The sequence below is a fragment of the Rhinolophus sinicus genome, chromosome 8, assembly GCF_057876585.1.
Source record: "Rhinolophus sinicus isolate RSI-liver-muscle chromosome 8, RSI-T2T, whole genome shotgun sequence".
Classification (NCBI taxonomy): Eukaryota; Metazoa; Chordata; class Mammalia; order Chiroptera; family Rhinolophidae; genus Rhinolophus; species Rhinolophus sinicus.
Window position 1 is genome coordinate 36401380 of NC_142508.1, and position 16895 is coordinate 36418274.

The window sequence follows — 16895 nt, forward strand, 5'->3', positions numbered from 1 at the left end:
ACCACAGATTTCACATAGAAACTTGCTTACTCTATTTCTTAATCATATTCACATTTTCATGCTTTGAAATAATTGCTTCAGTTCTGCTTTCTCCTCAAACTTCCTAATATCATCCCCCATTCTTGCTCTCAGCTAATGCCCTGGCCTCATGTTTTAGTGAGAAAATGGTAACAATTAGTTGTGACTTTTTTAGCCTTTTCTCACCCAATTCCTCCTGTCTGTTTACACTTGTAACAGTGAACAGAGAGTTCTTGTTCATTCCAGTTCACACAGGGAGTCAAGAGTTCTTATTCCCTCCCCACGTTTGCTCTGAACCCTCCCATTTTCAACTTCCCAAGAACTAGTTTCATGCAATACGTCTTTTCCGCCAAAACATCCCAAAGATTATCTTTCTACTAGAGCATTCTATCACATAAACATGATCATATCCCTTCCCTCAGCAAAGAATCCAGTCTCAGCCCATATCCCTTTCCAGCTTCAGCCCTGTTCCTCTCTAGAAGATTCTTTCACTAAAGAGGATTGACAGCCAGATTTTAGGAGGCCATGTCTCCATCTCCTCCCCTCCCCTTTCCTCCTAAACACACTCCAATTGTCTTTGGTCCTGTGCACTCCACGAACTGGGATCTCAGTAAGGATGCTTATGGCCTCATGTCCCGACTCCAGTGAGGTCTTCTCAGTTCTTAACCTGATACCTCTGTGACACGGGACCCATTAGACCCCTTCCTCTTTCTTAAAAGACATTTTTCTTAGGCCTTGAGATGATAAAATGTACACACACCCTTTTGATTATAGCTCAATTAGCCACTTTTTCTCAGTCCCAATTACTAGCTTTTTTTCCCCCTTTTTTTTTATTAGTTTCAGGTGCACAAGACAAAGTAATACTTAAATGTTTATCTTTTATATCCCTCACACTGTGTGGACCCCACTCCCCTCATCCACTATCCTTCTGACATTGCACAGAGCCATTACATTTCCACTGTCTCTATTCCTAATGCTGTACTCCGCTTCTTGTAAGTACACACACACACACACACACATACATATATATGTATATATACACAGACACACACACACACACATACATACAAACTTGTAGTTGACATTCATTATTATTCAGCTTCAGGTGTACAATGAAGTGATCCCAATTACTAGCTTTTGCTCCTCTTAATTTTGGGGTGTCCAAGGGCTTGTACCTCCCTCCCTCCATCCTCTAGTTTTTCCATAAGTGATATCATCCAGTCTTGTGGCTTATAATATTGCAGTGATAACTTGGGATCTACAAATTAGCCTTGGCTCTCCCCGGAGCTCTGGCCTGATATAACTAACTGAATCTTGACGTCTCCCCTTGGGGATCCCATAGGCACCCCAAACCTAACAATGCCTGAACCAACCTCTCAATTTTTCCATCCTCCCATATCTGGCACTCTTCCAATAATCTGTGTCTATTTGGAGCTTAAACATGAAGTTGTAAAGCTCTAAATCTAACATTGATTCTTGAAATCCCCTTCCCTGACCACCCAATCCAATGCAAGCCAAGCCAACCGACTGTATCTACAAAGCAACTGAATCCGCACCTGGAGTCATCGTATGACCAATACCCTTGTCCAAGGCTCTCGTCGGGCTGCTTATTGGCACTAACCTTGCAAATAGCTTGTTCTTGCTACTGATGCTGTTACCCCCCCCAATCCATTTTCTAGACAGAAGCCAAATGATCTTTTAAAAACACAAATCATATTATGACATTATTCTGCTCTACATCCTCTAATGGTTTCGAGACTCCTAACCCTCACCCTCACACCTCCACTGTCCTCTCACCCACTGTGATGGACCCACACTGCATTCCTCTGATTCCTGAACATGACAAGTTCATTGCCATGTCAGGCCTTCTGCATCCTCTGTTCCTTCTACATACCATTTTCTTCTTTCAATCTTCCCACATCTGGCTCCTTCTGAATATTTATTTCAGCTTAGATATTATGTCCTCAGAGAGGTCCTATCTGGCCCACAGTGCAAAGCATCTCTCCAAGGTACAGCCTAAGTCACCACAGACTCTTCTATTTTATTTGTCCATTCATTTTTTTTTTATTCTACATACCGTCCACATTAGTACCTATGCTCCAGAAGACTATCAAGTTCTTTTAATGAGACTATTTCTAGAGTAACACTGTTTAATAGAACCATGAATGAGAGCTTCATGTGTGACTTACAACTCTTCTACAAAGTAGAAGAAATTAGTTTTAATCATGTATTAAATTTATTAATATATTTTATTTCAACATATGAAAACAATAGCATTTGGACACATAACCATTCTAAGAATTATCAATGAGATAGTTTGCATACTTTTTTCTTCCTAAATCTTTGAATATACTAAATGCGTTTTATACTATAGTATATCTCAGGTCAGACTAGCAAGAGTTCAATAACCATATGTGGCTATGCTGGACAGCCCAGCTCTAGAGGTTAGGGGGTATCTGCTACACGTAGATGTTAAAATAAGCATTTTGAAATTTTCAGGCTTCCAACTTACCACCGGTTGAAATCCTTTTCCTGTGGCCAGTTCCTGGCTTCTAGTGGAGTGACTCAGGCTGGAAGGGCTTCAGCAGATGTTTATTGAAGAACAAGGGGGCGGGACAATGGAGCTCAACCAATCAGATGACAGAAACAGAGCTTCTCACAATTTCCCTGCAGCACCCTGGATACATTGTCAGCTACTCTTTTTAGAAACTTAATGTCTGAATATTCCCCTCACCTCTCACCTTTTGTGAGACACAGGAGTTCAGTCCTCTAAATATCAGGGGTCAATGCATCTGGGTGTCCTGGTCCTTTCTTCTTTAAAATTTTTGGAAAATTAAAGAACCAGTAACAGGTGAGAAGAATTAGAGGCAAGCAAACAAACAAACAAACCCCAGAAATTATGGCTAAACAAAAATTAATTTCCCTACTCACACAACACTTCTGATACCAAATGTGTAAGTTTGTCCTACACCAAGAAATTCTATTCTCTGTGGACCTGAACTTGGTGTTCTACTATTAACTTAAGTCTGACACTATCAGGAACTAGGATCAGATTCCACATGGTAAAGAACTTCATCCTACAAGGCTACCCCCACTTCATGTGCCAGTTGGGTGTCCCTGGTTGCCATCTTCCCTTATGACTGACCAGCTATAAATCAGAGATTTCCATGACCCCCTCCTTAGTTACAATGGTTTGCTAGTATGTGTCCCACAATTCAGAAAGGCATTTACTTAACAGTTCATTGTAATTCGTAACAAGAACAACCAAATAGAAAGATGCACAGGGCAAAGTATGGGGGGATGTGTGTGTGCAGAGTATCCATGTTCTCTGAAGGCTCCCCCATCCCAACACCTTGATGTGTTTACCAACCTAGAAGCTCATCAGATCTCATTGTTGAAGATATTTTATAGAGCTTAATGTCCAGCCCCCTCCCACCTCCCATTCCCAGAGGTCAGTGTTTGGGGAGGAAAGTTCCAAAGTGTTAATCACCTGGCCCTGCTGAGGCTACCTAGAGGCCCATCTTAATTTAACTCATTAGCATAAACTCTTGTCTGATCAAAAGGGGCTCCTTATGAATGAAAAAGACACAACTGTCACTCAGGAAATTGCAAGAGTTTAGAAGACTTGTGCCAGGAACCAGGAACTAAGATTAATTTTTTTTTCATTTGAATATTTATCTTGAGTTCTATCTTTTGTTAATGAGTCAGGAAAGTATGTTGTATGATAAGGGACAATGTGTGAGTGTTTATTTGCAAAAAGCAAAAAAAGACACAGCTAAGTAATATTGTAGATTGATTTATTTCAAAACAAACACATTGGTCAACAGTTAGCCAGAGTACTTTATTTGAAGCAGAAACTTGAAATTTGAGGTGTTTGTAAAAATTTAAACCACATGGGAATTTGTAAAAATTGTGGGCATGGGATGAGAGTTCTATGGATATGGCCCAATCATAACACTGAGGGTCAGAGATAATTTTAACTGTATATTGGGGTTCTCACTTGACACCTAGGTAATACTATATTTATTGATTCTTTAATTCAATAAGTATTTAGTGTGTATCACATATCAGGCACTATTTTACAAATAGGGCAAGATTCATTAGTGAACAGTGCAGACCAAAATTCTTTCCCTCAGATAGCTTACATTGTCATTATGTGAAGAAAACCATACTAAAGTACTGTACATAATTATACTGTTTTATATCAATAAATTTGATAGTTTGGATAAAATAGCTAAATTCCTTAAAGTTTACAGTTTACCAAAACTGTCAGAAGAAGAAATAGTAAATCTGACTAATGCGATAACTGTTAAATAAATTAAACCTGCTTTTAAAAGAATTCCCAAGGGGCCGGCCCGGTGGCTCAGGCGGTTAGAGCTCCGTGCTCCTAACTCCGAAGGCTGCCGGTTTGATTCCCACATTGGCCAGTGGGCTCTCAACCACAAGGTTGCCAGTTCAATTCCTTGAGTCCCGCAAGGGATGGTGGGCAGCGCCCCCTGCAACTAACATTGAACACGGCACCTTGAGCTGAGCTGCCACTGAGATGGTGGGCAGCGCCCCCTGCAACTAAAATTGAACACGGCACCTTGAGCTGAGCTGCCGCTGAGCTCCCAGATGGCTCAGTTGGTTGGAGCATGTCCTCTCAACCACAAAGTTGCCGGTTCAACTCCCGCAAGGGATGGAGGGTTGTGCCCCCTGCAACTAGCAACGGCAACTGGACCTGGAGCTGAGCTGCGCCCTCCACAACTAAGACTGAAAGAACAACTTGAAGCTGAACAGAACCCTCCATAACTAAGATTGAAAGGACAACAACTTGACTTGGAGAAAAGTCCTGGAAGTGCACACTGTTCCCCAATAAAAGTCCTGTTCCCCTTCCCCAATAAAATCTTAAATAAATAAATAAATAAATAAAAAAGAATTCCCAAGACTTCCCTGCTATTAAAAGATAACCCAAGACTGAATGAATTGGCTTCATTGGTGAATTTGTCTAAACATTTATGAAGATATAACACCAGAGAATAGAATCAGAGAAATTACTTCCCAGGTCTTTTTAGGAGGCCATTATAATTTTGATGTAATACCTGACACAGACATTAGAGGAAAGCAAAAGAACAGACCCATCTTTACATAAACATAAAAGCAAAAATTCTAAACCAATCTAGTGAGATTAATTATAAACAGGTAAAATACATCAGGACCAAGTGTGGTTTATTCTAGGAATGCAAGGCTAGTTTAACATTAAAAAACATAACATAAAACATAAAAACATAGCATAACATAAAAAATTAATCTAATTTATGATGATGTAAATGAAAGGACAAATATAATACAATCATAATATATACAGAAAATGCATTGATACAATCTAATAGTCATTCATAATTAAGAAAAGAAGAAAACTCTTAGCAAGCTAGGAATAGAAGAAAACCTATGTAGTCTGATAAAAATAGTTTTAAAAAAACTTACAGGATAATGTATGGTGATGGAAAGAAAACTGACTCTGGGTGGTGAACACACATGTGGGTATAGATAAAGTATTACAGAATTCTACACCTGAAATCTATGTAACTTTACTAACAATTGTCACCCTAATAAACTTTGATTAAAAACAAACAAACAAAAACGTACAGGAAACATCTTACTTAACAGTGAAATACCAAAGTTTTCCCCTTAATATACTCTCTCATCTAAGATTTACAAATTCCTCATCACGCTGTCTCTTCTCTTCCCTTGTTCTCGTTTCTCACCTCCACTCCCCCCCACACCCCGGGTATAGGCTGAGGTCTTCAAACCAAAAATGACACCAGTAGTACCCTATATCCATTTCTCCCCCCCCCAAAATCAGGGGGCACCAAAGTATTTTTCATGATGAGTGGCTCAGTATGACCCAAGGAAAGATGAAGCTGGAACTGGGAGCAGGGTAGGAGCAGGCAAAGCTAGAAAATGTCCCCTAACCCCTCACATTTCCTGTAACTCAGCCACTGTGGGAGGTGAAACAGGTTTGGTTGTTGTGTCACTGGTCTCGGCTGAATCCTCAGTCAGGGCCCTCTCCAGACTGGCAGGCAGGGAGTGGATCAGTCCCTTTCGGAAGTCTTGGCCCACGAAGATGTAGAGCATTGGGTTGAGGCAGTTGTTAAAGAATGCCAGGCAGCTCGTCAGGGTAACCAGGACATTATCCTCAAACAACATCTGTCTGAGTGAAATTGTGCTCAAAAGGACAATCAGTTGAAAGGGGGGACCAACAAAGAAAGAAGGAAACTATGACAGCAGTGAGGACCCAAAAAAGAAGGCTGGAATTCATCATGGTTTCTTTTTGGATCTTGGCAGCTATGATGGACGTCGGCATAATGCAGCCAATGACGAACTGGATGATCCCTCTGGCTGTCAACATGCCTAGGGCCATCTTCCACCTCTCATCATGGATGTCATCCCAGGATGCAAAGTAGAAAATACAGTATGTATTCCCACTTCCATCACTTATTATAGTGATGAAGATGAAAATTTGCAAGGTAAAGATTAGTGCAAGAATCCAGGGTGCAATGATCACTTTTGAAGCCTGTCTAACAGTGCGGTGCTTCTGGGCCCAGACACAATGCAGGACACAAACACAGCGGGCCAGAGCAATGAAAGCAATGAGGAAGCACTTCCAAACAGGTTTATGTCCCTCATGCTGTAAATCAACTTGCATAGGACCAAGCTAAAGGCCATTGTTCTCTCTTGACCATTGAGACCATGAGGAATGGTAGAGTGGAAATGAAGGAGAAGTTGATGAAAGCCAGGTTCAGGTAACACAAGGTGATTACAGTGCGTGCCATCCGGAATCCAGCCACCCGGATCACAAATCCATTTCCTGGGATGCCGAGCACAGAGATGATTCCAAGCACCACCAATGAGGTGATCTGCAAAACAGACAGGTGAAACATCTCTTCAGGTCCATCCAGAGGGCTGGAGAAGTTGGTTTCCATCTTGCCCACGCCTGAAACATTTCAACAATGGCCATTTCTCAGCTGTGAAGCCGCCTTACAACATCTCTATTCAGGCCCACATCCCTTCCACTATGGCTCCCACTCCCGTGGGATACCCATTCTACTGAACCTGTGGCCAGTCATACTGTAAATTTGGTGCCCTCTTGGATGTCCCCTTTGGAAAGGATAGATCTCCATGTTCCCATGATTACGAACATGCGTTGCACCTATCAGGCTGATTAGTTAAGCAAGAGGGTTACAAGGCTGCTGTCCACAAGCCGAGTACTGAGTGAGACGTGTAGATCACAGAAAGTTGATGAGTGGCATCTTCAGCCATGAACAGTGAGGGAAGCACTAGACTCGGAGTCAGTAGGGTCACATCTTCTTCCACCCATGACTCAGTGCATAGGTACTGGCAGGCTCTGCAACCTCCACCTGCCCCAGGGACTCTCAGACTCCCAGCTCTTGGCCCTTCCCTCTGTGAGAACCATTGACCTATTGTTTCATTCACCTTTAAGTTAAAGTTTCAGAATGTGGTTTGAGTTTATGGTTAAAGAACATCTTGAACTGTTCCTGGTAATATGTAGTAATGTGTTACATTCTGTGGATTCTGTGCTGGGAGCAGTTAGCGAAGGGGGCCCTATCTCTGCAGTCAACCCTCTGTTATTCCTCATCTATGTTCAATATGCAGCTCTTCTCTGTTTGGGATGCAAAGGTTTTCACCTATTGTATAACTTTAGTGTCTGTAGCATAAAGAATATGAAAGTGATAAGTTTAGTTAATATTTTGGGAGCTCTTGAGACCATGCATTATACTAAGTGGGGATCTACTTATATACATTGGGATCCAGTTTGACCTACATATAACTCTATAACGGTCATTATTTGTAGTTTTCATAAGAATAAATTGATAGAGGAATTATGGGACATGCCCAAAGTCATGTAGGTAGTAAGTGGTAGAGGAAGGATTTCAATCCAGCTTGATCTGACATCCAAGTCTTCCTGCACTGCACAGCTGTGACAGATGTTGCTGGTTGCCCACATTCCCACATTCTTCTCTGCTAACTACACCCCAATTTTGTTGCATTACTCACCCTTCAGGGAAGGTGTTTCTCTCCATCTTTGCAGGCAAATCCTGATAGACTCAGTAGTAGCTGGAATCCCCTTTGCTTTGCATGGGATTCTTTTAGCAGTGGGCACCTGACCAAATCCTGGACACTAACATTCAAGAAAGGTATCCTGGGCAGTTTCTGGGATAGATTTCCTTACTCTTAAGAATGAGAATCCACAAAAATGTAGTGTCTGCCTCTGGATTAGATCACATCTGTAAATATTTCATCCAGATTCAATGCAGAAGTCGGTGTGACCCATTTAACCAATATCCTCATACTATGGTTTGTGAGCTTTATAAAAAATGCCAGGGTGGTTGTTAAAATGATCTTTCATGAGCCCCCACCCCTAGAATCTTTGCATAAGAGCCAGTGTTATTTTTCTATCACCACAATCATTTGCATACGATCTTGGCCTGGTCTATTCTGTCTCCGGAGGAGAAATAGCAACTTTCAGCATCTATTCACATTTAATCCTTGTAGTAATATTACAAGACATCTGTTATCATCCCTCTCTTACCAAAGGGAAACTCTGGCCCAGCGATTTCAGCAGTGTGTTCACCACCACGCCCACCCAGTCTGGGGAGGCAGCAATCTCAGAAAACCAGATTGAACCAATACCAGAGCCACTGTATTTGCCATCTCAAGTGCTACCTTATAAGGATTACTCTCATGGTTATCTGGGGATGAGCATACCCTGGTATGACAATTTGACTCATTCCCTCCTGTGTCTTTCTCCCTGGCTTCTTTTCTTCCTCTTTTTTCCCCCATTTCTTCCACCTCCTCCCATCCCCCCGCCCCCACTCTGGCTCAAGCTGTTGTTTCTCAGTCTGGTCGTGTAGGACACAGCTCCCTGGCCCATGCTGGTGTTATGAGCCTTGCGCTCCCCCCACCTGAGATCGGTCGTCAGTCGTTGGTTGGCTGCTCACAGCAGCTCTCGCTGGCTGCCGGCCACTGGCCATTCATGGCAGCACACGGTAGCCCACGGCAGCACAGTATGAGGGCTGACTCAGTGACAGCTCGTCACATTCCTCGTCTAGCAAATGGGGTGACTTTGTGGTGAGCATTGGTTTTTAGGTGAGAATACACATGGAAATCTTTTAGACTGAACCGAGTGTTTTTAACAGATGGGAACTCTGGTGCTCATTAGGCTTGTGCAGTGTCCTCGGACGCAGTCCTGAACCACACATTGTAGAAGTTCAAGTTCAGGTCAAGAACAATGCTCATGACAGTCATAGTTACTACTTATGCACATTTTGTATGGCTAAGAACTCTTCTTTAACCCTCATCTCAACTCCTCTCATGTGGTTCTTGAGGATTGCAAGTGTGAATGTGTGTAAAGCACTGAGCATACTCTGTGACTTTGTAAGTATGGAATCATGTTAGGTATAATTAGTATAACCATTGTACAGATGGGAAGTGAAGACTTAAACTGGTTCCATTAATTGTTTAAAGCCCCCAGCTAGAAAGAGATAGAGCCTGAATTTGATCTCAGGCAGATAAGTTCCACCAGAAATGTACTTTTAAATACTTCCCTCACATAATTCCTCAACAGGTTTTCTCCAACCACTCAGCATGCTACAGGGCATTCAGAAAATATGATGAGCTCAATAATTAAATCATTGGTTTAAAATATTCGTACAACAAGGAAGGATGATTGCACAGTGACAGGTGGAGAAGTCCAGTGAGGCAAATTTGTGATATTATGGGCCCAGCCTAGTTGCAGAGTGGGGGAGAGAAACTGTGTGCCCCAGATGCTACTCAGATGGATTATGATAATTAATTGTTGAGCCCCTAAAAGGTGCCAGTCACTGTACAATTTATCATCTGCAATTACAACATCCTGGCTTTTGGATAAGTATCATCATCCATGGCTCTGGCAAGAGAAGTAACCTGCCCAATGTCACAACTATTAAGGGTTGCAACTGGATTTATAACCACAGATTTCACATGGAAACTTGCTTACTCTATTTCTTAATCATATTCACATTTTCATGCTTTGAAATAATTGCTTCAGTTCTGCTTTCTCCTCAAACTTCCTAATATCATCCCCCATTCTTGCTCTCAGCTAATGCCCTGGCCTCATGTTTTAGTGAGAAAATGGTAACAATTAGTTGTGATTTTTTTTTAGCCTTTTCTCACCCAATTCCTCTTGTCTGTCTACACCTAGTAACAGTGTGTAGAGTTTCTGTTCATTCCAGTTCACACAGGGAGTCAAGAGTTCTCATTTACTCCCTCCCCACATTTGCTCTGGATCCCTCGCTCTCTCACCTTTCCAAGAATTTATGTGCGTTATATTTTTTTTTTGCAACACAGCTTCAAGATTTTCTTTCTACTAGATCATTCTATGACATAAACATGATTATATCCCCTCCCTCAACAAAGTATCCATCCTTAGCCCATATCGTTTCCAGCTTTAGCCTTATTCCCCTCTAGAAGATTCTTTCAGTAAAGAGGATTCACAGCCAGACTTTAGGAGGCCATGTCTCCATCTCCTCCCCTCCCCTTTCCTCCTAAACACACTCCAATTGTCTTTGGTCCTGTGCATTCTACGGACCGTGCTCTCAGTAAGGATGCTTATGGCCTCATGTCACTGACTCCAGTGAGACCTTCTCAATTCTTATCCTGATACCTCTGTGACAGGGGATCCATTAGACCCCTTCCAATTCTTAAACACATTTGTCTTAGGCCTTGAGATGATAAAGTATACACTCAACACCTCTTTATTATCTTTATAGCTCATTTGGCCACCTTATCTCTGTCCAAATTGCTACTTTTATCTCCTCTAAATTTACCTCTAATTTTGGGGTGTCCAGGACTTGTACCTACCTCCCTCCATCCTCTAGGTTTTCCATAGGTAATATCATCCAGTCTCATATCTTATAATATCGCAGTGATAACTTGGGATCTACATAATCAGCTTTGCTTTCTCCCCGGAGCTCTGGCCTGGTGTAACCACTGAATCTTGGCATCTCCCGTGGGAATCCCATAGCCACCTCAAACCTGACATTGCCTGACTCAACCTCTTAATTTTTTCATCCTCCCATATCTGGCACTCTTCTAATAACCTGTGTCTATTTGGAACTGAAACATTTGGTTGTAAAACTCTAAATGTAATATTGATCCTTTAAATCCCCTTCCCTGACCACCCAATCCAATGCAAACCAAGCCAACCGACTGTATCTACAAAGCAACTGAATCCGCACCTGGAGTCATCGTATGACCAATACCCTTGTCCAAGGCTCTCGTCGGGCTGCTTATTGGCACTAACCTTGCAAATAGCTTGTTCTTGCTACTGATGCTGTAACTCCCCCTCAATCCATTTTCTAGACAGAAGCCAAATGATCTTTTAAAAACACAAATCATATTATGACATTATTCTGCTCAACATCCTCTAATGGTTTCGAGACTCCTAACCCAAGCTTACCCAGCACTCCTGTGTATCCCTCACCCTCACACCTCCACTGTCCTCTCACCCACTGTGATGGACCCACACTGCATTCCTCTGATTCCTGAACATGATAAGTTCATTGCCATGTCAGGCTTTCTGCATCCTCTGTTCCTTCTTGGTATCATTCTCTTTTTTTCAATCTTCCCACATCTGGCTCTGTTGAATATTCATATCTGAGCTTAGATACTATATTGTCAGAGAGGTCCTACCTGACCAACAGTGCTAAGCAGTTACCCCAGGTACAGCCTATCTCACCAGTTACTATTCTTGTTTTTATTTTCCATTCATTTATTTTTTTATTCCAAATACCCTCGACATTAGTACATAACCGCCAGAAGACTACTCAGTTCTTTCAATGAGACAGTCTAGAGTAACAATGTCCAATAGAACCATGAATGAACACCTCATATGTGACTTACAATTTTTTTACAAAGTAAAAGAAATTAATCTTAATAAAATATTAAGTTTAATAATAATATATCTTTCTTTCTCAGCATATGAAAACAGTATCATTTGAGCATAACCATTCTAAGAATTACCAATGAGAAATTTGCATTCTTTTTTCTTACTAAGTCTTTGAATATACGAAATACATTTTACACTACAGCACATCTCAGGTCAGACTAACAAGAGCTCAATGACCATATGTGGCCAAGTATTCTATACTGGACTGCCCAGCTCTAGAGGTTAGGAGGTATCTGCCACACAGTAGATGGTCAAATAATCATTTTGAAATCGTCAGTCTTCCAACTTACCACCAGCTGAGATTCTTTTCCTGTGGCCAGTTCCTGGCTTCTAATGGAGGGACTCAGGCTTGAAGAGCTTCAGCAAATGCTTTATTGAAAAACAAGGGGGTGGGACAAGGGCGCTCAACCAATCAGGTGACAGAAACTCAGAGCTTACAATTTCTAGCAAGCACCCTGGCTATGCTGACAGCATGCTCTTTTTAGAACTTAATGTCTGAATATTTTCCCTATCTCCCACCTTCTGTGACAGACAGGAGTTCAGTCCTCTAAATATCAGGGGTCAATGCATCTGGGTGTCCAGGCATTGACACCCAGTGATTCAGAAAATTGAAGAAACAATTACTGATGTGAGAAGAAATAGATGCAAGCAATAAAAACAGAGGTGATTGTTAAACAAAAACTCGTTTTTCTACTCACAGAACACTTCTGACACCAAATGTGTGGGTTTGTTCTACACCAAGAAATTCTCCAATTCTTTATGGACCTGAATTGGGTGTTCTACAATTTAATTCAATTCTGACACTAACTATTCCGAATTAGGATCAGATCCCACATGGTAAAGGATTTTATCCCACCAGGTTACCGGCACTTCATATGCCAGTTGGGAGTCCCTGGTTGCCATTTATCCTTCTGACTGACCAGCTATAAGTCAGGGTTTCTTTTCTTTTTTTTTTTAAATTAAATTTATTGGGGTGACAATTGTTAGTAAAATTACGTAGATTTCAGGTGTACAATTCTGTATTAATTATCTATAAATCCCATTGTGTGTTCATCACCCAGAGTCAGTTCTCCTTCCATCACCATATATTCGAGCCCCCTTACCTTCATCTCCCACCCCCCACCCCCCGCCCCCCTTACCCTCTGGCAACCACTAAACTATTGTCTGTGTCTATGAGTTTCTGTTTCTCATTTGTTTGTCTTGTTCTTTTGTTGTTTTTGGTTTATATACCACATATCAGTGAAATCACATGGTTCTCTGCTTTTTCTGTCTGACTTGTTTCGCTCAGCATTACTCTCTCAAGATCCATCCATGTTGTCACAAATGTTCCTATATCATGTTTTCTCACCGCCGAATAGTATTCCATTGTGTATATATACCACAACTTCTTTATCCATTCATCTATCGAAGGACATTTTGGTTGTTTCCATGTCTTGGCCACCATAAACAAAGCTGCAATGAACATTGGAGCACACGTGTCTTTATCTCTAAATGTTTTCAGATTTTTTGGGTAGATACCCAGGAGAGGGATTGCTGGGTCATATGGCAATTCTATTCATAATTCTTTGAGGAACCTCCACAATGCCTTCCATAACGGCTGCACCAGTCTGCATTCCCACCAACAGTGTATGAGGGTTCCTTTTTCTCCACAGCCTCTCCAACATTTGTTACTATTTGTCTTGTTGATGATAGCCATTCTGACTGGGGTGAGGTGATATCTCATTGTGGTTTTGATTTGCATTTCTCTGATGATTAGTGATGTTGAGCATTTTTTCATATGTCTATTTGCCATTTGTATGTCCTCTTTGGAGAAATGTCTCTTCAAGTCCTCTGCCCATTTTTCAATTGGGTTGTTTGTTTTTTTGTTGTTGAGTTGCATGAGTTCCTTGTATATTCTGGATACTAGCCCCTTATCGGAGGCACTGTTTGCAAAAATCTTCTCCCATTCAGTTGGTGGCCTCTTTATTTTGTCAATGGTTTCTTTTGCTGTGCAGAAGCTTTTAAGTTTCATATAGTCCCATTCGTTTATTTTAGCTTTTACTTCCATTGCCTTTGGAGTCAAGTTCATAAAATGCTCTTTGAACCCAAGGTCCATAAGTTTAGTACCTATGTTTTCTTCTATGCAGTTTATTGTGTCAGGTCTTATGCTTAAGTCTTTGATCCATTTTGAATTAACTTTGGTACATGGTGACAAATAGCAGTCCAGTTTCATTCTTTTGCACGTGGCTATCCAATTCTCCCAGCACCATTTATTGAAGAGGCTGTCTTTGCTCCATTGTATGTTTTTAGCTTCTTTGTCAAAAATTATCTGTCCATATTTATGTGGTTTTATTTCTGGGTTCTCAATTCTATTCCATTGGTCTATGTGTCTGTTTTTCTGCCAATACCATGCTGTTTTGATTATTGTAGCCCTGTAGTACAAGCCAAAGTCAGGAAGTGTGATACCTCCATTATTGTTCTTTTTCCTTAAGATTGCTAGGGTTTCTTTTAAAAAAAATTTTTATTGAGGAGTTTGGGGAGTGCAGGCCGGGGTACCCAGCTTGTAGTCTTGTCAGCCTCTGTAGTGTCAGTTGTCTCGCGGTTCTTAGAAGAGTACTTGAGCACCACTCCTCAGCGTCTGAAGTTGCTGGACACGTACCTCCTGTATATACTGCTGACCCGGGCGCTGCAGTTCGGTTATCGTCTCCTCGTGGGACCTTCCCCTTCAACTCTTTCCTCTCCGGCTTCATCTCTTGTGTCGGGAGCTTCATCCCAGCGGTTTGTCTGAGAATACAGATCACTCCACAGAACAAAGCGGATTTCCAAGGCATGTCCCCGGAGCACGCCTTTGCTGACCTTCTCTTCGCCAGCTCCATCCTGCACCTTGTGGCGATGAACTTCGTTGGCTGAATCATTCGCATTGGCTTAATCGAGGAGTGGGAGACTAGAGGAAGGTTCACTTTTTGATTTCCCCTGGAGAAGAGCCCTTGACATGGCAGCTTGTTGGACACATGGATTTTCTTCAGATTTATACTTTCTGATATCTCTGATTTGGGATGCTGGTGGAGAGCCAGAGATGTTCCCTTTGCTTCTGTGCCAGAACAACTTTGTAATGAGCATTTATGAACAGACCTCTCCCTCCATTAAGTGTAACCTTTTTGCCTTCTAAATTAAACTCCATTGCACTCCTAAGAAAAAAAAATGTTTTATTGAGCTCTAATTCATGTATCATAAAATCACCATTTTAAAGCATACATTTGTGGGTTTTAATATATTTACAAGGTTGTACAACTATCACCACTGTTTACTTCCAGACCTTTTCATCACCCCAAAAAGAAACCCTGAACCCATTAGCCGTTCCTCCTCATTCCCTCCTCCTCCCAGCCCCTGGCAACAAGTAAACTGCTTTCTGTCTCTATGGATTTGCTTATTCTGCACATTTCATGTGAATGGAATCATACAATATATAGCCTTTTGTGTTTGGCTTCTTTCACTTAGCATTAAGGTTTTCAAGGTTCATCCATGTCGCACCAGTTACCTAGCTGTACTCCATTCCTTTTCTGGCTGAATAATATTCCATTTTATAGATTCCTCCATATTTTGCTTATCCACCTAACAGTTACTGGACATTTGGGTTATTTTCACGTTGGGACTATTATGAATAATGCTACTATGAACATGAATATTTAAGTTTTGTATTGATATATGATTTCAATTCTCCTGGGTATATACCTACGTAGGTATGGAACTGCTGGGTCATACGGTAACTCTATATTTAAGTTTTTTGAGGAATTGCCAAACTCTTTTCCAAAGCAGCTGCTGCATTTTTCAATCCCACCAGCAGTTCCATACCTACGTAGGTATATACCAAGGAGAATTGAAATCATATATCAATACAAATGTTCCAATGTCTTCATATCCTCACCAACACTTTTTATTATGTCTTTTTGATTACAGCCGTCTTAATGGGTGTGATTTCTCACATGATTTTGATTTTCGTTTCTCTGATGGTAATGATGTGGAGCATCTTTTCATGTATTATAGGCCATTTATGTATCTTCTTTGAAGAAATGTCAATTCAGATCCTTTGCCCGTTTTTATTTGATTTGTCTTTTTATTGTTGAGTTATAAAAATTCTTTTTTTAAAAAAGATTTTATTGGGGAAGGGGATCAGGACTTTATTGGGGAATGGTGTGTACTTTCAGGCCTTTTTTCCAAGTTGTTGTCCTTTCAATCTTTTTTTTTTTTTATTAAATTTATTGGGGTGACAATTGTTAGTAAAATTACGTAGATTTCAGGTGTACAATTCTGTATTAATCATCTATAAATCCCATTGTGTGTTCATCACCCAGAGTCAGTTCTCCTTCCATCACCATATATTCGAGCCCCCTTACCTTCATCTCCCACCCCCCACCCCCCGCCCCCCTTACCCTCTGGCAACCACTAAACTATTGTCTGTGTCTATGAGTTTCTGTTTCTCATTTGTTTGTCTTGTTCTTTTGTTGTTTTTGGTTTATATACCACATATCAGTGAAATCACATGGTTCTCTGCTTTTTCTGTCTGACTTGTTTCGCTCAGCATTACTCTCTCAAGATCCATCCATGTTGTCACAAATGTTCCTATATCATCTTTTCTCACCACCGAATAGTATTCCATTGTGTATATATACCACAACTTCTTTATCCATTCATCTATCGAAGGACATTTTGGTTGTTTCCATGTCTTGGCCACCATAAACAAAGCTGCAATGAACATTGGAGCACACGTGTCTTTATCTCTAAATGTTTTCAGATTTTTTGGGTAGATACCCAGGAGAGGGATTGCTGGGTCATATGGCAATTCTATTCGTAATTTTTTGAGGAACCTCCACACTGCCTTCCATAACGGCTGCACCAGTCTGCATTCCCA

The 16895-nt window shown here is 41.2% G+C and overlaps 2 pseudogenes; one reads left to right on the top strand and one right to left on the bottom strand.

The window, feature by feature from the left end:
- Nucleotides 1–5517: 5517 nt before the first annotated feature.
- Nucleotides 5518–7698, bottom strand: LOC148757529 (N-formyl peptide receptor 2-like; annotated as a pseudogene).
- A 212-nt stretch (nt 7699–7910) lies between these two features.
- On the top strand, nt 7911–15188 carry LOC148757530 (dolichyl-diphosphooligosaccharide--protein glycosyltransferase subunit DAD1 pseudogene; annotated as a pseudogene).
- The last annotated feature ends 1707 nt before the right edge of the window (nt 15189–16895 follow it).